This window comes from Pinus tabuliformis, chromosome 1_1, assembly GCF_031772625.1.
Source record: "Pinus tabuliformis cultivar Carrire ecotype Pingquan chromosome 1_1, CPIR1, whole genome shotgun sequence".
Lineage (NCBI taxonomy): Eukaryota > Viridiplantae > Streptophyta > Pinopsida > Pinales > Pinaceae > Pinus > Pinus tabuliformis.
Genome location: NC_142297.1, coordinates 234,028,453 through 234,055,896, shown reverse-complemented (window position 1 = coordinate 234,055,896; position 27,444 = coordinate 234,028,453).

Sequence of the window (27,444 nt, the reverse complement as noted above, 5' to 3'; positions counted from 1 at the left end):
ATATTGATGAGTGCTTTGGAGATCTGCTGATATTTTCTATTACACTCATTATTCATTACATTTGAGATGGAATTGATTCAAAACCTTCCTTAAGAGAAGAAATACAAGATTGAACGCCAGACATGACTCGTAGAAGAATTAATATCTAGTTCTAGCACCCAAAATCCTATACACATGCAATTTCACAGGTCATTTTTAGTATATCAGATGGAATTAATAAAGAGGAGAGAAAACCAATGCACAAAGCTTAAGACTAAGAATCATGTTCATTGAAGTTCAACATGAAACATATGAGAAGGAGATTTTAATGAGGTGTTGAGATACATGGAGTGCATTTTAAGGATAACAATTCATATCAATTATCAGCATATTTAATCAACATTTTACCTAGATGAATCCATAATTCCATGAAAAACAAATCCAATAGCTTCTATTACATGTAATATGAGAAGAAGAGTGAAAACATATGGAACCAACACAAGAGGAAATACATACTGCACATTTATATGAGCTAGAATCGCCAAAAACTTTTATTAATCTTCCATAGAACCTACATTTCATGGACAAATTGTAGAGATTCTCTCTTGGAAAACCAAAATTCTGAACCCTTGTTTTGATATCATAAACTATTTATATAGGGACTCAAAGGGACAACCCATTAGAAAATATTATTTTCTTGATTTGGCGGTGAATCTTCATAACAAAATATTAGCATGCTTAGTGACAAATATGTACAAACCAAATTCTAACTAACTGACATAGTTTCTTCTGGGATAACATATTTACATAAAATAGAAAATAAATGTCATGATTGATACGATCAACAAAAACCTTAATCATGATAAGCAGGTTTTGGAGGTAGCGTCACTAGGTTGATGATCTGAAGCACATGAGGATTGAAACATTGCTCACATATTTGCCATAGTGTTGGAACAGGTCGAGGAGCATGAAAGAATCCTTGATATGCGATATCGATATTTTTGACCCATGTATAGTCCAACCTATTATCAAAAAATCAGGTACTGAAGGCTGCCAATCAGCAAGATTTTGTGTAACTATTTCAAACCAGGCTTTAGACTAAGGCTTAGCCTCCCTAGTCAGAGAGGGCTCTCTCACAGACTATGAATATTGACTAATGACAAGGAAAGATGGCTAACTCTTAAAACACATGAAAAATAAGCTGGCTGGACAAATATCAAAGTGATTCCGATTGGGCTTATGGAGTCTCACACATCTCAGCAAACAAAAAGCACTATCCTTTCATAGAAATCAGGGCACTTTACATCTAATGTTCAAACATAACTTACATAAAACACAGTTTGCCAAGGCATACAGGAAGTCAGAGCATGACACATGAGTTCTGAGTGATTATGCAATAACAAAACTGTAAAAGAACACTAAAGAGAATAAACCATCATACATTTGAACCATTAGATCTATTGTGAATCCTGAGAAGAAACAACAGTCATTTGCATTACTGAAATCTGCTATACATAAACCAAAATAGTCTTGTCTTTTATCAAAACATCCAACCCCTATTACATCCAAGTCTGATCTATATATAGGGATACATTCTTAACCACCTTGAGCTTCCTCCTCCAGCATGAAGGGAGCTCAAAGACTGCTATTAACTACTCCTATCTACTATTTAACTAATTCATTAAATACATAAGTACTGAACTGTAATTACAAAGAGTCCTAATTTAATCAAAACTCAAAATCTGTCCTCCTCGTAGCATGATTCCTTCTTGATTCTTGACATCTGTCTTCTTTCTGTTTTGGCCGAGATATCTTGGAGGAGAATGCAATGAACAAGTTGGCTTTGGATACTGGCTGCGTAGATGGTTCATTAATCCTCAAGATAAGTCCCCTGTTTTCCCGGTCCTTGTCTCCCATCATTCTTCACAAATTAAGTAACATGTTCCCAGCTCTTTAATTCCTTAAAAATTACGAGCATCACCATATTCCCCAATGTGCTGGAAGCCTTGTTGACTTAACAGGTGTATAAACCAAAATCTCCGTATGCATTCCCTATTAGAACCCTAATAATCGGTAATAAAGTACCTTTATCAAGGTTTAACTAAAGACAAAAATATTTCACCTTTTCCAAAAGGCACACTTGTCATTCTCTGCATAGCTAGAATAGTCTTATGTGGTCTCCCTTATGTTCCTTAGGCATTTTCTTCAAAAATTTGCTGATCCCATCATTAAACTCTTTGTTTTCATCATAAAACAGCACCTACAGCAGTTTCGTAGCGCGCTACGAAACTGCTGTTTTTGCTAAAACAGAGTATATTTGCACTAAGGCGTCTTTTGCTTGAACTTATGACTCTTCAGACTTCTTCTACAGGTGTCAAAGACTTATATGACTTCAAAATAATGGAGCTTAAACAAAATTGACCAAAACTAAGAATATCACCTTTTTCTTCAAATCAGTGAGCTAGTTGACCTAGCTGTATCTTCAAATTTGCAACCTCCTTCTTTAAGGCTTTATTTTCAGCTCTCAGGCTCATGTTCATCTTTCTGATGAGTTTAGCTTGCTTGAGGGCTGGAACCGTCCATGTATACACATCAGCCACTGAATCTACCTGACCCACTAGGTTTTTGCTACCTTTTAACACAGCTCTTCGGTAGTTGGCATATCTAACTGCAAGCTCCTTAGTAACATTCTTCACCTGGGCAACTTCATTAACATTCTTCACCCGGACAACTTCATCTTTCACTTTATGGACTATCCGATAAGCTGCTCTTAGCTCGATGTTTGCGGATCTGACAGGGTCGATCCAATACCCTGTTAAAGTTATAAATAAATGACATTAAATTAAATTTTAACGTCCACCAGACTTGGATGGGACGGATCGACTGGGCATGAAATCCTCGCCTCCACCGAAGCAGGCTTGTGATTCCGGTGTCTAAGACCTCAGGTGAACTGAGAATTGTCTCCTCCTCCATTTCATTAGGAAAAGGGATACCCACCACCCATTGTAAGTAAAGATAATCTGCGGAGAAGAGACGAACCAGAGTTGGTAACATAAGGCGAGATAGTACACCATGCTACAATTTGGTTGTGAGGTTCTGTTGAACTTGGAAGCCCCAACAATTCCAAAACAATGAAATACGTGAGAGGATAAAATTGTGACAATAATTATAATGGATGTGTATGGTGGTTTGGGAATAACTTGTGCCATTCTTCGCACCACATCCCAATTCCATCCTCCGCCTTTTAGCACCTGGAACTGTTTCTAACACACGTGTTGTTTTACTGCCCCATGCATTTGGCAAACCATTCGCCACAGATCCTCATTTTTTTAACTGATAAAGACGCTTGCAAGCTGATCCAGCACTGTGACACGTTGAGTCAGATATTCCCACAGAATCCATAGGAGACAGAGGTGATATTCGCACGAATTCCCCATTTCGTAGCGCAGTTAGTGCAAACTCGGTGTTTTTCGCTACGAAATCACCTAAACCGAGCTGCGCTGCGAAACTGATAGAAAGGATTTATGTGCTTTTGACAAACAATCGAACTGCTGTGAAAAATTTAAAAAAAAATTCTTGAGTGATAACAGTGGCTCCACTTGGGATAGTGTGCTCCTGCAGTACACTAAGAACATGCAGATCCAGTGCCTTATCCATTTATGACAAACAGAAATTTGCTTGACAAGCATGACTGTAGGAGAAAGAAAGCTACTTCTACTGAAAAATGCTCAGTTGACCTTGAGCTTATTTGCATTTACCTACCTACCTACCCTAACAATTTCAACTTCTTTCTGCTCAATCTATGTGAAATTTCCAATGTAGCCAATCTTCTGTTTTATCTGATATTTGATTTCTTTGACTGCATCGGAGTTCAGAGCCAATATGATAGTGTGATGACCGCTGCCACTGAAATTGCCTCTGATCTTTATAGGAAAACTGAAACACTGGAGAGTAAAACTCTTCCATGTAATCAGCTATAGGATCCCATAATACATGATCAGCTTGATTTTTCTGGTAACTTGTGCAAACCGATCTTCAACAACAGTATACAGTTCCTCAATCGTGAAAGAGAAAGGAACTAGCATTCTCTCCTTGCGTTCTGCCATAGAAAACTTCTAAAAATAATGATCATGATTATGAAAACTATATGCCTGAATTTGACCTTCTAAACCTTCAATGTCTTTCTCAATGTCCTCAGCAACTTCATCCAAAAATCTCATCTTATCCTCTGCCTTGCAGTCAAAGGATTTTAGATACGAGGACAAGGACAAAGAAAAATTTTCATTTGTTTCTCCATTACTATGATCATCATTCCATTGTTTGAAACATTGAACTGAAGGAGAGTTTGCCACCACCTCTGACCTATCTATCCATTCCTCCAAAAACATAAGCCATAAGTCTTGAAATGACTTAACGGATTTGATAGGAAAACTTTCAATCCATTGTTTACATTTCCCTTGAAGTGAATCATAGAATAACATAATGCAAACATCCTCATGTTTAACTCTAAGAAGCTGTGAAAATTCACAAAAATCTGATATATGCTTCAAAGTTAAACTCAAATCTTCTCCATTGAATTTTGGACCATTCCTTCGAAAATATGCATCCTTGGGAAAATGATTTGGGAAACCCTGAATTCCTGAAAGATCTATGCATGCATACCTTGAAATAAGAATGGTAGCATCTGGGTCCTTCATAACTCCAGTGGAATCACCATGAACCTATGAATTTTGAATTCTTCAACAATGGAGTTGCCAAGGTAGATTTGCAGCCACAAAAAGATTTCTGAGCTCCTGCTACCTTGAGAAGTTCAGCTCTTATAATTACGGGAATGAATAATCTTCAGGCTCCCGGAAGACGCACCAAAATGTTATCACAAAATCAGGTACTAAAGGCTGCCAATCAGCAAGATTCTGTGTAACTATTTCAAACCAGGCTTTAGACTAAGGCTTAGCCTCCCTAGTCAGAGAGGGCTCTCTCACAGACTATGAATATTGACTAATGACAAGGAAAGATGGCTAACTCTTAAAACACATGAAAAATAAGCTGGCTGGACAAATATCAAAGTGATTCCCATTGGGCTTATGGAGTCTCACACATCTCAGCAAACAAAAAACACTATCCTTTCATAGAAATTAGGGCACTTTACATCTAATGTTCAAACATAACTTACATAAAACACAGTTTGCCAAGGCATACAGGAAGTCAGAGCATGACACATGAGTTCTGAGTGATTATGCAGTAACAAAACTGTAAAATAACACTAAAGAGAATAAACCATCATACATTTGAACCATTAGATCTATTGTGAATCCTGAGAAGAAACAACAGTCATTTGCATTACTGAAATCTGCTATACATAAACCAAAATAGTCTTGTCTTTTATCAAAACATCCAACCCCTATTACATCCAAGTCTGATCTATACATAGGGATACATTCTTAACCACCTTGAGCTTCCTCCTCCAACATGAGGGGAGCTCGAAGACTGCTATTAACTACTCCTATGTACTGTTTAACTAATTCATTAAATACATAAGTACTGAACTGTAATTACAAAGAGTCCTAATTTAGTCAAAACTCAAAATCTGTCCTCCTCGTAGCATGATTCCTTCTTGATTCTTGACATCTGTCTTCTTTCTGTTTTGGCCGAGATATCTTGGAGGAGAATGCAATGAACAAGTTGGCTTTGGATACTGGCTGCGTAGATGGTTCATTAATCCTCAAGATAAGTCCCCTGTTTTCCCGGTCCTTGTCTCCCATCATTCTTCACAAATTAAGTAACATGTTCCCAGCTCTTTAATTCCTTAAAAATTACGAGCATCACCATATTCCCCAATGTGCTGGAAGCCTTGTTGACTTAACAGGTGTATAAACCAAAATCTCCGTTTGCATTCCCTATCAGAACCCTAATAATCGGTAATAAAGTACCTTTATCAAGGTTTAACTAAAGACAAAAATATTTCACCTTTTCCAAAAGGCACACTTGTCATTCTCTGCATAGCTAGAATAGTCTTATGTGGTCTCCCTTATGTTCCTTAGGCATTTTCTTCAAAAATTTGTTGATCCCATCATTAAACTCTTTGTTTTCATCATAAAACATCACCTACAGCAGTTTCGTAGCGCGCTACGAAACTGCTGTTTTTGCTAAAACATAGTATATTTGCACTAAGGCGTCTTTTGCTTGAACTTATGACTCTTCAGACTTCTTCTACAGGTGTCAAAGACTTATATGACTTCAAAATAATGGAGCTTAAACAAAATTGACCAAAACCAAGGATAATTTTAGGGGCGAATGTTCGCCCTTTGGCGAAATTAAGGGGTTTAAAATTTTTAGTAGACGAATATTTTGTATCATAGTACATTTTTACAAATCACCTCAAATAGCCCACCTTATTTTAAGGGAGAGGGTAAAAAAGGTAAATTTAGCCCTTGAAATTAGGACTTACAACCTTCCATTCGCCCATTTTCAAGAATAGGTTTTATTTAAGTGAATCCTATGGGCCAAATACCATACTTATAAAAGAGGTATGGTAAATTAATAAAAATATAAATAAATGAGAGGTATGGTAAATAATATATATATATATATATATATATATATATATATATATATATATATATATATATATATATATATTTACTCCATAAGTCACCTTATATACATGTAAGGGTGTAAACAAATAAAAATATAAGTAAAGTGGAGGTATGGTAAATAAATAAAACGTCTTTTTATACTTACTCAAAAGGTATGGTAAATAAATAAAAATATAAATAAACTAGACGTATCGTAAATAAATAAAACCTCTTTTTATATTTTGTCCATAACCCTCGTTCTATTTATGAAGGCTCAAGAAAGAGGTTTTATTTAAGTGAATCCTATGGGCCAAATACCATATTTGTAAAAGAGGTATGGTAAATTAATAAAAATATAAATAAATGAGAGGTATGGTAAACAAATAAAACATCTTTTTTATATTTAATCCATAAGTCACCTTATATTTAAGAACACTCAAAAAATGGGTTATATTTAGGTGAAACCTATGGCCAAAATACTATGGGACAAATACCATGGACTAGATTGTTATTAATACCATGCAAAAAACCATTATTAACCCTAATATTAGAATTAATAAAAATAAAAATGGCACATGGTATTGACCCATGGTATTCACCAAAATGGCACATGGTATTGACCCATGGTATTCACCTGGAATGTAGCCTATTTAAATGGGGGAATTAAACCAACATGTAGCCTATGCTAAGATTCACTAGGACTTTACAAAGTTTTATTATTTAGTGAAAGACTCGCCAAGATCTTACAAGATTTTATAATTGAGTAAAATATTCTAATAAAAATAAAAATGGCACATGGTATTGACCCATGGTATTCACCAAAATGGCACATGGTATTGACCCATGGTATTCACCTAGAATGTAGCCTATTTAAATGGGGGAATTAAACCAACATGTAGCCTATGCTAAGATTCACTAGGACTTTACAAAGTTTTATTATTATTTAGTGAAAGACTCGCCAAGATCTTACAAGATTTTATAATTGAGTAAAATATTCGCCATGCCTGGTGAGGGATTCGCCAAAAAATTATATATACATATTATATTATTGATAAAATCGCCTTCCATTTTTCCTATATACCATGGAGATTCACCCATTTATTATATTTATAAATTTAGGGGGGGTTCTTAAAATTTTCCCTGACCAAAACTAAGAATATCACCTTTTTCTTCAAATCAGTGAGCTAGTTGACCTAGCTGTATCTTCAAATTTGCAACCTCCTTCTTTAAGGCTTTATTTTCAGCTCTCAGGCTCATGTTCATCTTTCTGATGAGTTTAGCTTGCTTGAGGGCTGGAACCGTCCATGTATACACATCAGCCACTGAATCTACCTGACCCACTAGGTTTTTGCTACCTTTGAACACAGCTCTTCGGTAGTTGGCATATCTAACTGCAAGCTCCTTAGTAACATTCTTCACCTGGGAAACTTCATTAACATTCTTCACTTGGACAACTTCATCTTTCACTTTATGGACTATCCGATAAGCTGCTCTTAGCTCGATGTTTGCGGATCTGACAGGGTTGATCCAATACCCTGTTAAAGTTATAAATAAATGACATTAAATTAAATTTTAACGTCCACCAGACTTGGATGGGACGGATCGACTGGGCATGAAATCCTCGCCTCCACCGAAGCAGGCTTGTGATTCCGGTGTCTAAGACCTCAGGTGAACTGAGAATTGTCTCCTCCTCCATTTCATTAGGAAAAGGGATACCCACCACCCATTGTAAGTAAAGATAATCTGCGGAGAAGAGACGAACCAGAGTTGGTAACATAAGGCGAGACAGTACACTCTGCTACAATTTGGTTGTGAGGTTCTGTTGAACTTGGAAGCCCCGACAATTCCAAAACAATGAAATACGTGAGAGGATAAAATTGTGACAATAACTATAATGAATGTGTATGGTGGTTTGGGAATAACTTGTGCCATTCTTCGCACCGCATCCCAATTCCATCCTCCGCCTTTTAGGACCTGGAACTGTTTCTAACACACGTGTTGTTTTACTGCCCCATGCATTTGGCAAACCATTCGCCATAGATCCTCATTTTTTAAACTGATAAAGACGCTTGCAAGCTGATCCAGCACTGTGACACGTTGAGTCAGATATTCCCACAGAATCCATAGGAGACAGAGGTGATATTCGCACGAATTCCCCATTTCGTAGCGCAGTTAGTGCAAACTCGGTGTTTTTCGCTACGAAATCACCTAAACCGAGCTGCGCTGCGAAACTGATAGAAAAGATTTATGTGCTTTTGACAAACAATCGAACTGCTATAAAAAATTAAAAAAAAAAATCTTGAGTGATAACACAACCTAGGGAGGAATAAGGTCTTTATCAACCCTAATAGGTGGAACTCCTTTCTGAGATAGTTAATCACTTTTTTACCTTTAATGGTGGCAATCTTCTCATGGGAGGAGTCTGCCTTGCTCTTGGCCTCCACTAACATCACGTTGTATTGTATCCATGGGATTAGAATTCCAACAAGATCCCAACACCTAGGCAACCTGACCTTGACTCTTTCATCAAACTCAACATGGAAATAATTCACATCTTTTTGTACCACCCTTAGGCATTCCTCAACTTTGACTCTGACCTCCTACTTCTAAACAACTTTAGATATTTCCATGATAGCAAACACACTATCTACTACATCAATAGGCCTCAACTCACTGACTGGCCTTTCATTCACCAACTGAATGAACATTTTGGAAATATGGGAGTTATTTTCCCCATATTCTTTATCAACAAGGATGAAAAACTCATATTACTTAATCACAATCTTTTGTTCATCCATCCGAGTTATGTACTCCAAGTTGCTTTTCATTTTTGCAATGATTTTTTCCCAAATAAGTTGCTTGGCCTGTAGGAGAGACATGCTTCCTTTCAACTTTCCTTTAATTTTTTACCAATTATGTATTCATTGGTCCTAGCCATCTCACGTTGTTTTTATTTTTGTGTTAGGTTTCTTTGGGCAGTGTCCAAATCCTTCTACATTTTCTTATGCTCACCTTCCGAAAGCTAGAGTTCGGTGAGGGTCTTCGTGAGATACTCTATGGGATTTTGGGGATTTTCAGGCACCAGTACGACACAAATGTGCATGTCTATCCTCTGCTAAAGTTATATTGCCTACTTCTTGAGGGCCATGATCTCATTTTTTTCTTGCTATCAATTCTTTGGCCAGTATCTCTTTCGCTTCTTCCACCCGTGGAATCCCCTTAGATTACACATGTTCACTACCTATAATCCTCAATTTGTTTGTTAGCTCCTTTATTTCTCCTTGAGAACTTTGCAGGAGGGCTTCAAATGCATCTTTGTCTTCTAGATTAACCCCCAACATCACAATCATATCTTTTAAGCTCTCATTCTGCATGTGTAGAGCTCTGGAGTTAGATCTCTGTCATTTCAAACCTTGTTGTAGCCTTATCTAGTAGCTTCTCAGCCTTGCTCATGGTAATTGCATTTCTATTGAGCTCATTATACAACATTTCCCTAAATTTCCTGTGAAATTTTATCTTATCTGGTAGAGGGACACTGGTTAAGTCTAATGAAATATCCAGGGCCTTGAACTGAGAGCCTAAAGGAAAATACTGTGCTAGTGGTTGCTGCAAGAAAAACCTCATTTGATTCCTGTCTAATTCCATGGTAGCCAAAAGTCTGGTTTGATAGGGGATTGAGTGATATGTCATTTGCTGCTGCATTTCTTCCCTTACCTTCTTGTTTCTTTCTTCAATGGCCTTTCTAATAGGCCAACTTGGTTCAGTAACAATAGCACTTCCTTTGGAACTTAGTGTTTCTGGGAAAACTAGTGTCTTTTCAATCTGCTAGCCCTCTAGTATTGGCAGCTATCCTAGAAACAAACAATCAAAGCAATTTGGGATTTCCTCTATGTATGATAGATAAGGGAGAGGCAAAGGAACCAACCTAGATCTTCTACTTAACTCCTTGCTTGATCTCTCTCCCCCTTGACAAAGCTTGCCACTCCTCTCCTACTTATCTCACTTAGAGAATACCTGTAGAAACAAAGTAACAAAACACAATCAAAGCATATTGATCTATTATATCATAAGCATTGCAGAATCAGAAATACAATGAACATATAATGGCATTCACAAATAACAACATTCACAAATACACAATTATATGGAGGAAAACTCAAATAACTTTATTAAATATGAAGGGAGAATTACAACCCAGCTGTCTAATCCAGCATCATCCTCCAAGCATAAAAGCCCTATTCACCTCATGAAAAGCAAGATCACCCAACAATACAATGCTCTTTCTTAAAGACAAACTATCAGCACTTCCTTACAAATTACAAAATTCCAGCCTCCAGATCTCTCAGATGAGGGATCCATTTATAGATGTGTGCAAGGGTGTGAGTCATCTCTAGGTTTTTTATTAGTGTCATTCCACTTGTTGTTCTTGGTTCCACTAGGAGATTTCTTGGATCTCTTACTCATCCCTGGGTGAATTCAGAGAGGCAAGTGTCATAGGAGAAGTTTCTAGAAGATTCCATGAGCATCCACTTAGCAAACTGTCTCGGACATTTGTCCATTCTCGCTCATCGCAACCCACAGAAGGCCTCCTCAATATGCATCGCACCTGGCTAGTGTAGAATTTAGTATGCATCGCACCCTGATAGTGGAGCAGTCAGTATGGTCCTATTTTGGTGAGTTCTGGATGGTTTTTTAGGTGGAACTTCTAGGGAATGATGTAATCAGTTGATCATGATCCTTTAGGGTATGAAACAACAATTTTAAGGGTTAAAAAGCCCGAGTTTATTGACATACAAAATTGGGGTTGAAGTGCCCAAATATGTCTATAACAGTTGCCCCTTAAAGCACGAAGTCGTAAATGTTTGATGTCGGGTGAAATGCTTTATCATGAAGATCTGAGGTATTCGAACTGGAAGGTGACCTATATAAGATACAATGCAATACATCATCATCATATTATTTTCATGATATAGTTGAGGCGGGCATTCCCATGCTCAGGTTTATAAATTCATTTTCATGTACATAGAACAGATAATCGTCTGCAGTTGCAGACTAGTGATTCTTTATATGTAGAGTCATCATCCCTGGCTTGGATGACCATCTGTGTAGCTTCTGTGTACATTTGATGTCTTTATATTCCTGAATATATCATAGTCCAGATGGATGAAACTAGATCCGGGGTCTTCAAACTCGTTCAATCTTTGCCTGATGTACAAGTCGATCCATGTGAAGAGATGTTCTGAAGTCGAACATGGAAAGACATCGCCTGATTACCAGCCAATAATGTAAGCTGCTAACAAGCGCAAGAGGAATCGTCGATAATGATAATGACCCCAAGGTACTGCAGTACAATTCACGTGGTGTGAATATATGATCCAATGTCAAACACCATGCAAAATCTTTCGGTCAAAGGCCATTGATGTCAACCTGTTGCCGGAAGTGAGAAACTTGCCATTGAGGCATGCAAGTTTCAAAGTACTGAAAGGGTTGTTCCTTGGTCAATTTCTTGGATAATGAGCTAATGTCGACAAGAAGTGACCTGTCGTAGGAAGGCCTTAATGTATCCCACATCTACGACATGAAACTAAGCAAATGATTTTCTGGAGGTGAAAACGATCTAACGACACAAGGTTCAGGAATGGCGGTCATGAAAAATGGAGGGTGAAGGTATTGTAGTGGATGAGGCATTAACTGGATCACGAATTCTCAACTGAATGACTTCTCTTGAACATATCGGCGACACTGAGATGGATTGGTAGCATTAACCCCAAAAGATGGATGGTATGAAGGACCAATGGTGATATGACCGGTGAACTGAATAACCCAACTCGACTCAATCATGGTGATGGAATGAAAGTGTCATGTTCAAGAGCGACCTGCTACCATAAAATTCTTCAAGTTTTCTTCCTTTTTTTCCCCAGTCATTACTGACTAGTACCTCTTTATTTTTGTCAAGCTTGAGAAGGATAACATATGCTTGTTCTATAATTTTCCCTTTGGGCAAATCTGTCACTATGTTTTAACGAGCCTAGAGACAATGAAACTCATTCTTGTCTAGGGGACAATTTTGTCGATATTGTTTTAATGAGTTTAATGACAAGTATAACTCGGTCTTTTTCGTGTTTAGAGAGTTTGAAAAGGGACGAAAAGGAAACTCCGGTAGTTATTTTTCGTAGCATAATCCCTTAAGTCCAAAAAAGGATAAAATAATACAAAAGGGATGACTTTTCAATCACTTTAGCGAGTTGAAAAGACAAGCGCTTGAACTTTTTTGTGAGATAATCCCTCAAGTCCGAAAACAATTAAAATATACAGGAGGGATGGAATTTTCAATTACTTTAACGAGCTGGAAAGGCCAATAGCTAGACAATTTTTTCATATTTAACGAGTCTGAAAAGAGTTTAAAGGAGACTCGTTTTTGAGGAATGAGTGGCGTTTAGGGTAGCAACTGGTTCCGGGTAAGCTTGGAACTTCTCAAAACATGGTGATGTGAAGAGGTTGGCCAACAGGGCCACTCATCGCAGCTGTTCCTCAAAAAGGTAAACAATCAAGTGGAAGCGTATGATCGGCCAAAAGAATGGAGGTGATGGCAGGAACACAACCAAGGCTCTAAAGGCTGATAGAATGACAATCACAAAGGTTATTTACCGAAGGTGGGTTCATTTTGTAACGAGCTTGAACCGTGGGGAACCATGCTCAGTGGTAGGTTTATTTTTTAACGAGCTTGAACCATGCGATAACATTGCTCAGTGGTATGCTTATTTTTTAATGAGCTTAAACCATGCGACAACATGCTCAGTGGTAGGTTTATTTTTTAACGAGCTTAAACCATGCAACAACATGCTCAATTTTTAGTTTTTTTTTTTATGCAAGCTAGAAAATGGCATAACTAAAAAGCTAGAGAACTACTGAGGTTAGGTAGGATAGTTTCATCAGCGGTTAGAAAAAACACTTCCTTTGCTTCATCCGTAGAGCAGAAAAAGGTGAATGGTGTGTCAAACCAATCACCTAACCTAAGAAGTTAAAAAAGCTAAAAAGCTAAAAAAATGAAATTGAAAAAAAGTTGCATGCCCCCAACATGATGAAAAGGAGAGTCTCCAGTAACCATATGGAAGTCACTGTGGTTAAGAAGGATGGTTTTTGTTAGCGGTTAGACAAAACACTTCCTTGGCTTCGTCCACCAAATAGATGAAGGTGAATGGTGTCTCAGACCAATCACATAACCTATCGGGAAACTTATCTTTTTAGCTGGGTTCGTCATCCAAATAGACAAGGGTGCATGCCCCCTAAGCTTCGTTACATTCACTAGATTACTCCTAGCAATCAGGTGGATGGAATGAAGGTTCTTTTATGAGATCTAATCAGAGACTCAACTTGGAACTTGCTCCAGGGGTCCTTGTTTCATTTTTTAACGAGCTTGAGACAAGACAAGGAACTATGCTCATATCCTTGGTTTCATTTTTTAACAAGGTTGACACAAGACTACGAACTATCCTCTAGCTCCCTGATCACAACCTGTAAGAGGTCATGAAGGAGAACTCTAGTTCCAATGCCCCCAGTACATGGTGTACAACATCGCTGAATTGATCGTCAGTTGATGTAGGTATGGAACTGGTTGCCACATAATTAATTCGTGGTGGGGATGATACCATTGGTACAAAAGGACCATTTAAGGAAGATGGTTGACTAGGAGCCATATTTGGACTGGGAAATGAAAGTTGGTCAACGGTGACAATCCTGCCTTCATGCGGGAAACAAATCACTCAAAAGAGTGTTGAAACAATAGCTCCCATGTGATAAACATAGTCACGCCCAAGAAGTAAATTGTAATCTAAAGGTCCTGGGACTACCATCATGTTCAGGTAAACAATTTTTCCTCCCAAAGTGATAGGTAACTGAGGAATGATCCCTAATGGTCAATAGGTTCCTTTATTAAAGCCCAACGGATTCTGTGTAACAGGCACAAGCTGTGGTGAACCGAGTGCTTGCCAAGCAGTTGAGGAAATGATACTCACTGATGCACCTTCATCTATAATAGTGCCAGATACAATCATATTACAAACTTATACTATGATATGGAAGGGCATATAAGATGGAAGGTGGGATCCTGCCAGTCGATTCCAATCAAAGGAAGTGACTAGACTACTTGGAGGGGGTACCGTAGAAACGAGAGAATTAACCCCTTGAGTTACGGAAATTGGAGGATTTTCTTCCTGTCTTGACAGAGCCGGTGGATTGCCCCCAAGCTCATTTGAATCTGAGGTAACAAAAAGAACTTGAGTGGTATCATTTTCTGAAGGTGAAATCGGGTCAACTGTTACCTCGACCTGTTGATTTTGGTTGGGTATAGACTCATAGGATTAATTTTCACCGAGAGTGGTTTCGATCAATGGTTGATTTAAGTCAGTTGGTTCATCACCTAGCGAAGGATTCAGGGAAAATTTCCTGTAACCAGATGGGAGTTGCTGCGGTGAAGTAGGATGGTTATCCAGCACTCTTTTGGCTTCATCCAAATACAGAAAAAGGTGAAAGGGGTGTATACCTTCACATAACCTACATGGAAGTGTGACTTTTCCCTTTTGTCCATGAACTTTTCTATCACTAGTTGATGGTGTGTTACCAACATGATCTCCAGAGGTTGATGACACAGGATGGTGTGAACAGGAATACCATTCTTTCAAGATCCGAGGAAAGTAAGGACAATTTCGATGAAAATGGTCTTCCACACAAATTATGCATGGATATTTGACTTTGTGTGGCTTAACGGACAGATTTTCATTAGATGTTGCATTCGAAGCAATGGTTGCTTGGTTTCCCCCTTGCTGAATTGGCTTCTTCTTCTTCTTCTTCCCTTTCTTCTTCTTCTTAGCCACCTGGTCACTAGTACCAATACTTTCACCAAGCGAAGAGGAAGATGGGGAGGGAGAAACAAATGAGGAAGAAGGCAAAGGGTCAACTGGAGGTTGATTTTGCACAGTTGAAGGTGCACTAGATTGCAGAGAAATCATGGCATTTTGAACTACAGAGGTTCAAAATAGCCATACTCGCAGGCCAATTGTAATTCCCAAAAGGGACAATGTGGCCATATACGGAGCACCAATATTTCCCCAAGAGGAAAAAGGACTAGGATTCCCCTCAATAGGGATTCCTTGATTGGTGGTTCCTGGATTTGTCTCCATGTATCTCAATCTAAGATCAACAAAGGAACATGGATGTTATTCCAAGTTAAATAAATTTTAATGATGCTTTGACACAACTTTGCTTTTTCAATTTTTAAGAGTCGAGAGAAAGCTAAAGATGACTCTAGTCCCCTTCGATTTTTAATGAGCCTGAAGTGACAAGTGCTCAAATGGACCTTTTCTTTTAAGGAGTCGAAAAGGAACGAAAGTGACTACTCTGGAAATCTAGACAGAGGGATTACCAAACCAATCGCAAAACTGCAATATACACCTTGGTGATAAATTAAAGAGAAATTACCAAGGAATAGGTATGGCAGTCAATCTTTCTGAATGTTGTGTTTAGTGCATTGCGATCGATAGGGTGGCGGACACGACTTCTTATGGATAAAGGATATAAGCCTATTATGGTCTCCCAATATATACTCGATGGTACATGGAGCACAAGTCCGCACTAGCACTTGTCGTATCAAAGAGGAGGAATCACCCAACCTTTGATGAAAATGATAGTTACTAAAGTTTACGATGTCGGAACACATCTCTAGCCTAGACCTCTAGATGTGTTGCGTTAGGTTCCAAAGCATTGTTAAGTTCATTGAAATTTATTTTAGAGTTGATCTTGTTTAAAAGTTTTCCTTTCATTGGTTCATCGCATGATGTAGATATGAAATTCCTAAAAATGCAATCTACAATGATAAACAATCGTTGTTTACTTTTAGCAATGAAAATCCTAGCTACTAAGGAAAGAAGATTCAAGTTCTTTCAAACAAAGAGCAAAGTGCACACACTAAATGCACTTTTCCTAAATCATTTTTCGTACACAGTCTAAATGCAAATTCAAATGCATGTATTTGTTTTCCGTTCCCCTTAATGTGAAAAATGCCAAAAAGGGAAAATAAGAATAGTAAAGATCTGAAATATTTTTACTCAAAGCGACATTTCGACAATTTCTTTTTCAAAATGGAAAGGAAGACTAAATGACACTTTTCAATTTCGAATAGAAAATGTTTTTGACACTTCAAATATCAACAAATCAAATCAAATACTTGAAGAAAATTTCAATTGACTATTCAGGGAAGGAAGACTCAATGACACTTCTCTTTTTGACACAAAACGACAGATCGATTTAAGCAACTTTTCGACAAAGGATTGTAAATGATGGACAAATACATAAAAACATTTACTAATCCTAATCAATGGAGGATGAACTATGTAATGCAGGCAGGCTTTAGCAATGAGGTACTGTTCATAAGCAACAAAAAAACAACTAAACAGAGCTGAAAACAAAGACAAAAACCCCAAATTTCAAGAGGAGAAATAGGCTTAGTTAGTCATCGCACCTGGGCTTCATAGAAACAGGGATGCATCATAGTTTTTAGGCTCGGGAGGTGCGATGCATACTGGTTGACAGTGACAGACAGTGCGATGGGCTAGGGAGCGTAATTGAGATGGGTTTTAGCTCAAATTTGCAGCTGAATTCAGTGAGTTAAGCTGAGCTATGATGGACAGTAAAGAGCAAAGTATAGGGAAATGATCTTGAGAGGTTACTGAGCTACCAAAAGGGCACCTAGAATGCTTGTAAGTCAAATGTTCAACTCATAAAATAAACCGGAGATTGACTGAAGAAGCATTCATTTACTATGCAATTACAGAGCAAGAGCAGTTTGAAGGCTATCTAGCTAACTTCAGGCTCCGTCTATAGTTTATAAAACAAAAAACAACAACAAACAAAATATCTATTTGTCCCCAGCGGAGTCACCATTTTGTTTTCGAGAAAACTAGTGTCTTTTCGATCTGCTAGCCCTCTAGGATTGGTAGCCATCCTAGAAACAAACAATCAAAGCAATTTGGGATTTCCTCAATGTATGATAGATAAGAGAGAGGCAAAGGAACCAACCTGGATCTTCCACTTAACTCCTTGCTTGATCTCTCTCCCCCTTGACAGAGCTTGCCACTCCTCTCCTACTTATCTCGCTTAGAGAATACCTATAGAAACAAAGTAATAAAACACCATCAAAGCATCTTGATCTATTATATTATAAGCATTGTAGAATCAGAAATATAACAAACATATAATGGCATTCACAAATAACAACATTCACAAATACACAATTGTATGGAGGAAAACTCAAAGAACTTTATTAAATATGAAGGGAGAATTACAACCCAGCTTTCTGATCCAGCATCATCCTCCAAGCATCAAAGCCCTCTTCGCCTCATGAAAAGCAAGATCACCCAACAATAAAATGCTCTTTCTCAAAGACAAACTATCAGCACTTCCTTACAAATTACAAAATTCCAGCCTCTAGATCTCTCAGATGAGGGATCCATTTATAGATGTGTGCAAGGGTGTGAGTCATCTCTGGGTTTTTGATTAGTGTCATTCCACTTGTTTTTCTTGGTTCCACTTGGATATTTCTTGGATCTCTTACTCATCCCTGGGTGAATTCAGAGAGGCAAGTGTCATAGGAGAAGTTTCTAGAAGATTCCATGAGTATCCACTTAGCAAACTGTCTCGGACATTTGTCCATTCTCGCTCATCGCACCCCACAGAAGGCCTCTTCAGTATGCATCGCACCTGGCTAGTGTAGAAGTCAGTATGCATCGCACCCTGACAGTGGAGTAGTTAGTATGGTCCTGTTTGGCCAGTTGTGGACGGTTTTTTAGGTGGAACTTCTGGGGAATGATGTAATCAGTTGACCATGATCCTTTAGGGTATGAAACAACACTTTGAGGGGTTAAAAAGCCCTAGTTTATCGACATATAAGATTGGGGTTGAAGTTCCCAAATATGTCTATAACACTTAGAACAACTACCTTTGAAGAGGATGAGGTAGCAGTCTGTAGAGGGTGTTCCAAGGTCACCTGGAAGCCTGGTTGATTTGGTTTGATCTCTACCAGCTTAGTCTCAATTTCTTCTTCATATATCTCTTGTTTTTTTCCTTTTTACTGGAGTGTGCATCTTCCATCTTGACATATTTAGCTTGGTCAGTGGTACTTTTTTGTGGCTTATCCTTTGATGCTTAAGTCTCTATCTCCACCTCTATATTAATAGGCCGCGAATGAAAGTTAGCTTTCCATTTGATCTTGGGCATATCCTCATGTCCATAAGTTGAAGCCTTTATGCTCTCTTATCTTGTAAATGACATCATAAGGATCATAATGCCAGACTCCCCCTAGGTCAAAATTCATCTGTCTGAGTAATTTCTCAACTTCCATGTGGGCCTTACTAAAATTGACAATAAAAGGCCCCACAGGCTTACCCAATTTAACCATATATCCATTCTCAGCTGGGACAAAGTGCAGTTGGTCTACATTACGACTTTGTCTGATGAATTCAAGAGCAAAAATCCTCATGGGCATAAACATAGGCAAGCGATAAGGAGGAAGCTTAAACCTATAAACCCTAATTTCTTTGAAGTCCTCAAACAGGTACGAGTCCCACACCCTGGCATCCTTTCTAAGCTCAAGGATTTATTTTTGCTGAGGTAGAACTATGGGAGGGGAAACACCATGAATGATTTTGTAGGAAATGTCTATGTAAACTATATAAACTGAGAATAGTTGTCAAACTCTTGTCTTTTCATAGCAGTAATGTCCCAGTCGAAAACAAACTTCCTCTATTTGTTAGAAGCCATCAAAATGAGACCCATGCACTCGAATTCATCCACATGAGTGTACAAATACAAAAAGAATAACAAGGTGTAATACTTGAAATAGGAGGTGGTGGGGAAATGGTGAAGCTGGAATCTTATGGCCTCAACTAGGTAAGAAGGGATATCAAACAAATGGCCAAGTTGCCTCATTTGCCTTAGAAACCTTAGAGAGGATTTAGAAGCCATATTTGCATAATCCTTCCCAAACAGATGACCAATTAGGGATAGGATGGGCTGCATAGGCTCTATAAAGAGGGTTATAGGGAAACTATAAGCAATAGGCAAAGATTTAGACCAAGAGCCAAAACCATTTACAAAAAATATCACTGCTCATTAGCTGTAAGGGTAGTGTATTGGTAGACCAATGTGGTTTCTATGAAATTTTGGGGTTCAAAGGAGCTTGGGTAAACTAGGGCCTTTTGAATTAGCTCTCAACTCACCTCAAGGATTTTGACCCCGCTTGAGGAGACAACAATTTTTCTCATCTATATAAGTTGTTGATAGCCATGAGACAAACTTAGGAAAATGGTGCACTGAGGTTGAATATGGTAGTATAGTCACAATTCTACCACCCAAAGCGGGTCTTCCCCTATGATATGCCTACCATACAAGTCGAGTCATATGTCTGCGAGGTGGTAATCCATAGAGGGGTCTGTAATTGGCACCTCAATGTCCATGAGGTGCTCGACACTGGAGGAGGGTTTAGCCTCATGGGTTTTAGAGGCTTAGGGGTCGCCTTCTTCATTTTCCAATGAATAATTAAATGAATTCACATGTGAAAGGGATTGATCGATTACTTATTTTCCCTAGATAAGCTGAAAATGACGTTGGAGGGGGTATTCCAGACTGGTTGAATGCATGGATGATGTTTGCATAATAGACGAAAGATAGGAGACGTTTGCACCAAGAAGAAGTTCGAAAGTTTGAAAATTTTTAGGTAGGAAGGGTTTTTATAGGTAGAGGGGGGCCAACAGTCAGTTAACGTGGGGGTGACATCATGGGAGAATGCATAACAGAAGGGGATTGGGTGGTGATAGGAGACAAAGAGAAGAGGGCTAAGGTGTAATCGTTTGGATTTGAATTCCCCACTCACTTTAAATGGCACTAACGGTTCGACTGTTATGGTGAGTGGTCCTCACCATCCTTTCGTGGGTAGGAGGGTGGGATGCCGGATCCATCGGGTACCCCCCAAAATTAATCTGAGCCATTGGATTGGTGGGCCCACCAAGTTGACTTGTCAACTCTGGGGGGTAACGTGTAAGATCCCAAACCTTAAAATTTTTTACAGTTCTAGCACATAAAAAACAAACTTTTAACAAGAACATGAACACATACAGGATCTAGAAATGCAACCCCTTATTTATATTATCAGTTGAAAATAAAATAATGCATGCCCATACATTAAAATTGGAACATTTGCAAATGGCAAGAATGATTTCTCAAAAATGAAAAATCAAAGACATTGAAGACCACATGTGAATCTTGAATGGATCCACCACAAAAATGTCACCCGAGGTTTTTGTCTTGGGATCAACCTAGAACTCGCCATGCCAAGTTCTAAAAAAAACACAATAAGATAGACAAACTCTGGATGATCCCATTTTCAGGCTCCTATCCCCTTTTATAGGTTTGATGGACTCTCTAGAAAATTTATTTTATTATTTCCCTCAAAAATGAAGGAAAATACCATGGTTCGATACCATGGGAAAATACCACGGTCAATCCCATGGGCAGATTCCATCCACTTTTGACCACATCAAGAAAATAAGAATATTAAAAATCCTCCAGCCCAAATATTTCTTGCTCTCAAGAAATCCACTTATATCCACAACAAAAGCATTTGTATACTGCTACCTGGATTCCATACAAACCAGGTGTCGCTCCATGCCTCTATGATAAATGATCTTGAATGGATCCTTCGATACTTGGATCCCAAACAATCCTCTAGGAAATCCTACCCCTAATAGATTCTCCTAGATCCTAATGCCATCGAAGCCTAGGGATTTGTGGGTTATGATACCATCTCAACCCTCCCCCACTTCCCATTCTTAAGGACCCAAGTTGCAATATGCCCTTGGCTAAGAGTATCCCATCAATAGAGTTCCAACTCATAATCTCTTGCAAATCCAACTCGTTGGGAGGATATAATGCATGAATTCTTGGACATGGAATAAGTATACCATGTTAATGTTGCCTAATGCTCAACTCATGTTGCTCCACTCAGTCATCCAACATGATCCCTTTGGAGAATTATGCCTTTCTCTCCCCAATGCATACAAGAAGGTTGGTAGTTTTGCAAGCTTTACCTATGTACTCCTGTAGAGTGTTACTTTGGAACTCCCAACTGTATTCCTCCTGTAGAGTATTACTTTGGAACTTCCAACTTGGTTGTTGACACAACACATACCCCTATGAGCTCCTCAAATTTTATTTTCTCCTATAAGATAGTGTCTCAGGTTGTCTAGAATATATGCCTAAACATCATAAGGTGTGTCTCAAAATGCGTGATCTTTCCCTGAAATTCCTGTACGGGAGATTCTAGTGCCATGTTGAATATCTCTATACCTATTTGCACCGGATTCCCCACGACCAGAGATTCAACTTGAGCCTTTGACCGACTCTCTAGAAATGGTTCATCCTGCACATTACGTTGTTCATGCTCCTCCTCATGATCATAATTGTCATGTTGGTTCACTATTTCTGGCTCCTCACTCAAATTTCCCTCACCTCCTCCATTTTTGAAGACATTATGTTGTTCATCTTCTCCAATTGTCTAACATAGATGCACTGGTGAACTGCTATATATACTTGACTGTTCATATTCTTTATGGACATCCCCCTAAAGACCTATGGACTCAGTTGTATAGGATCCTACCTCATCAATACCATTAGGTAGAATTTACTCATGCACTTCCAAATACTTGTCATCCTGTAAGTCTCCTTGAATAATATCATGCTACTTCTCACCATCCTGAAAATCAATAGGACCAACTATAGAAGACTCCCCATGATCTAAAGGAATCTCCTCTTGTTATGTCTTTGTTGCCTTCTTCCTATCTCCTAGTCAAGGAAAATTTTAAGAACCAGCCTAAATTTATATGTATAATAAATGGGCAAATTCCCATGATACATAGGAAAAATGGGAGGCGATTTTATCAATAATATAATATGTATTTATAATTATTTTGGTGAATCTCTCACCAGATTATATTATCTTGTAAATTAACGGCGAATCTTTCACTGAATTATAAAATCTTGTAATATCTTGGCAAATCTTTCACTGAATAATAAAACATTATGAGGTCTTGGTGAATGTTTTGTTAAAGTATGAAACCATGTATGATAATAGGCAAACATATCATTAAACTGTAATATACTAACATAAATGTTTGGAAAAAAGAAACATAATTTTCTCTTCCTACAAACAATGTTGTGAGTTTCAGTGGCCATGTTTGTCAAGGTTCTTACTGTACACTCTTTCATATCCTTCTATTAGTTTTGATAATATTCAACAACAAAGTTCTTGTAGGTGTTGATCTTGACCACCAGTTCTGTGAAGGTAGGAGAGATTAATCTTTTCTCTACCACTTTTTTCAAGCTATCAAATTTCTTTCTTATTCCATAGACTTCAACTGCAAGATAAAAAAAACATATCAAGTTTGTTTACCCCAACACGCCAACAAGTAGCAATCCCCAACTATATAATATAAGAATGTAGTAGGTATCCTAAAGGCCTGAAGGGGATCTAATAGAAAGAAGTGACCATTGTCAGAATCCTTCCAATCAATATATAAATGTAGATTTATTACTATTTTAATTGGAAATATTTAATTAAATAATAAAATTTAATTACGTCTCTCCTAATCTAAAGTTCTTATTAGCATAATTCACTACCTTCATAAGTCTTGAATTTTTTAACAACATTGTAACATGTGAATTAATTTCCTTTTTGGTGCACAATCTCCACCTTTTAGGACCATTGGCCCAACCCCTACAGATCATTACAATAAACTAAGAATAACAGAGAAGATGAAAGGTTGTACAAACCAACATATTTTTCAAACAACTAATCCAACATCAGTACCTTAACTTTTTCATGAAGATATCATATCATATTGAGAACGTTTGAAAAATGGTGGGAATCTGGGCAGCTACCATCTCTCTTCTGCAAGGGTGATGTGGAAAGAGTGATAAGATTTCTTTGTTTGTTTTTTTTTCTTTTTTTTTTCTTTTTTTTTTTTGAAATCAGAAAAACCACTATTAATGGAGATATTGGTATTTTATACTAAATTTTGTGAAGTGACTAAATGTAGCTTTAACCATTCATCTTAAGATGTTTTTTACAATATAATTTCCTAAGTCTATTTAATATCTTCATTATCATAAAAACCAACCTATATCCATCTTAACTCCACATCTACCACTCTTAGAGGGATGAAATCTATTTATCCCTCTCAGCACTTGGTAGACTCGGAATTAAGATGTATCTAAGCTGATAGAATTTCCCCTTTAAATATTCTATGCTCACATGAATACCATGGTATTACCATGGGTTATCATAAACCTGGAGCTTAAAAACCACTATTAGTAATTTATAAAAATTAATAATTGATTTTTATTTTATTTTTTTATTTTAACCAAGTTAAAATGTTTAAGTGACATTAAATTACAAGATCCATTTTTACTCTTGATCTACCAAGCCCCGAGAGGTATCAAATATTTTTTCACTCTATGCTAGTTTGCATATCACGATATTTGATCCATCTTAGGGCTTAGTAGATCCACAACAAAGATGGATCTATCCTGGTTTAATTCCCCCCTTTAAATAGGCTACATTCCATGTGAATACCATGGGTCAATACCATGTGCCATCTTTTTATTAATACTAATATTAGGGTTAGTAATGATTTTTTTCATGGTATTAATAATAATTTGGCCGATGGTATTTGGCCCATAGGATTCACTTAAATAAAACCTCTTTTTTGAGCCTTCTTAAATAGAAAGAGGGTTATGGACTAAGTATAAAAAGAGGTTTTATTTATAAGTCGTACCTCTAGTTTATTTATCTTTCTATTTATTTACCATACCTTTGGAGTAAGTATAAAAAGAGGTTTTATTTATTTACCATACCTCCACTTTATTTATATTTTTATTTATTTACACCCTTGCGTGTTCGTAAATATAAGGTGACTTATGGATTAAACATAAAAAAATATTTTATTTATTTACCATACCTCTCGTTTATTTATCTTTTTATTAATTTACCATACCTCTTTTATAAATATGGTATTTGGCCCATAGGATTCACTTAAATAAAACCTCTTTTTTGAGCCTTCTTAACTAGAAATAGGGTTATGGAGTAAAGACAAATAGGTTTTATTTATTTACCATACCTCCACTTTATTTTTATTTTTATTTATTGGGACCAAATACAACCTCCCAAACCAGAAAATGGGCGATTGCAAACGAATTTAACATTGCAAAGCAAAAAATCCAGTGATTGTAATGGAATATAACCTCCCAAACCAGGAGAATTGGTCAAATGAGTATTTTCATAGTTTATCTGCCCCTTTTTTGGGGGCTAAAATGAAAAAAAAAAAATTAAATAAAAGTTGCTAAATATATGAAGTGTGTGTTTTATAAAAATTTCGCCCCTTTAAAATGAAAAACCCCTTAAATTTCGCTCTTGGGCTAAAATTCGCCCCTAAAATTTACCATGCTCCTAGATATGAATGGTTAAGGGCCCGAGGTCCCTTGTAGATAAAGCATAGTCCTCTCCTCCTTAGTTCATTCTTGTTGCAGGTTTTGTTCTTGCTTCCTCCATCAATCCTTCTCAACTCCTTCCTAGTCAGCACCCTTCTAAGCAATTTCTTGTTTTGCTAAACTAACTTCTCGACTAGATCATAACAAGCTAGTGATACCTTTGGTTCCTTCCTCTAAATGGTCAACAATTTGTATCTTAGTATCTTGTAGATGTCAACATCTCCTTCTAAGAATAGAGACACAATATTTTTCATTCTTGTTTTGATATAGTCTAGATGAGATGATGTAATGTTGGTGTAAAATCTTTGTAGTAACTAAAAGATTAAGTCATCACATTCCAAATTCATCATAGAGGTGCCAAAGCTAAATTTTTCCATGAGTTTTAAAATTTTGCACTGCTTCTGAAAGGTGGGAAACATGGTGTTATTCATTCCATGAAGGGCTTCTATTATTAGCTGTAGTATATCTCCCATGATATCATTGTTGTAGGGTAGTAGTGGCGATTTTAGAGCTATGAAATTGCTGAGATAAGAACCAAATGTGAGCCTGGCCTCTTCATAAGTATGTTCCCAAATTTTGGGTTGTTTCAATGCAAACATGGATGGCTTGAGAGCCCAACCAAGTTTCTTCCATTCTAGCTGCCCCACCTTAGATAGACATGTGTCCAATTCCTCCAACTTATGAAGGTCAATGTCTAACTTTGTTTTTTGCAATTCAGATGCAAGTGTGAATAGATTAGCCCCTTTTCCCTACCCTTCCTTCACTTCCCATAAGTTCTTCTGATGGAGAATGATATGGACTCTTTTCAAGAATGGTCTGCTGCTTTGATCATTATTTTGGTCTAAGGAAGTTTTGTTGCGTAAAGGACCATATATTCTCACTAGTTCTTCAAGACGTTACTGGGTATTTTCCAAGGTCTCTTCAACACGATCCATATTCTCACATACCAAGGCATAAAAATATGCAAATAACTGTAATATTCACTAGATCTTTTCCACATAAACAATGATTACTTTAATGCCTAGAGTATTTCCCCACACTTTCTCTCTCTCTCTCTCTCTCTCTCTCTCTCTCTCTCTCTCTCTCTCTCTCTCTCTCTCTCTCTCTCTATATATATATATATATATATATATATATATATATATATATATATATAAACAACTACTTTCTCAATAAACACCCTCTCTCCTTTTTTTCTCTAAATAATATTATTTAATTATAACCCTTACATCTCCAAATTAATTTATGCCACTAGAATCATGAGTGCCCAATTGATATTCCTACGTCTCACGACTTCCCAGCCTACAACTGTGGGATTTCAAGCTAATTCTCTCGGTCTATTGGATCCACAACAATGCCCAAAGGAAATATATCATCCTTGAATACTTTCCTTTGCTAACTATTGTTATGTGGCTCCTCTACAGTCACATCTGTATGGAAGTTTCCTTCCATGGTCTTAGAAACTATTGTGCACTTGGCCATTCACGCTGGAATTTCATTCGCACTAGTCAGGACAACATGACTGTGTGTTGGCTCTATGGCCCATCACAACCTTCTTCACTTTATGGCCCATGGAACCCAGCCTATCTGCAATTAATGGATGGACCCTCACCCAACGTACCTCCATCCAATGGATCAATCCTTACGTACCTTATTCACTTTATGGCCCATGAAACCTAGCCTATCTATAATTAGTGAATCGACCCTCACCCAACATACCTGTAACCAATGGATCGGTCCTCATGACCAGTGTGTAACCCTGTGATCAAGCATTTGTGCAATTGGTCTCTCTTCCCTTAACTTCTTGGACAATATTTGTGTTTGGATTTACAATTTTAAATGAGGATTAACAACGAATGACGTCGACCTGAAGAGCAACCTTGTTGAGGTAGGATCTTTCGCCAAGTTCTGAGTTCAGATGGTGCGCGACTTTATCGACCCTTCCAATCTATAACTAAGTGTGTTGTCCTTATGGCTCTGCAAATGATGCGTATGAACAATGATTAATACTACTGTAAGAAATGGTTGCTCGACCCTTGAAACATAACATTGTTGCTATGGTTTTTTTCCTTTATAACTGCCACTCTAAATACATAATCTCAATCCCCAGAGGATAATTACGTCACCTCCCCTGAGGTTCTTCGATGATGAATTGAGTATGGCTTGTCGGCCCTTGAAATCTGGTGAATGGCTGGATATAGTTTTACCACTTCTACGCACAATGACCTATCGACCTAAAGATAAGCAGAACATGGGTCTGCGTACAACGACCAGTGTATGAAAGGCCCTTGAATTT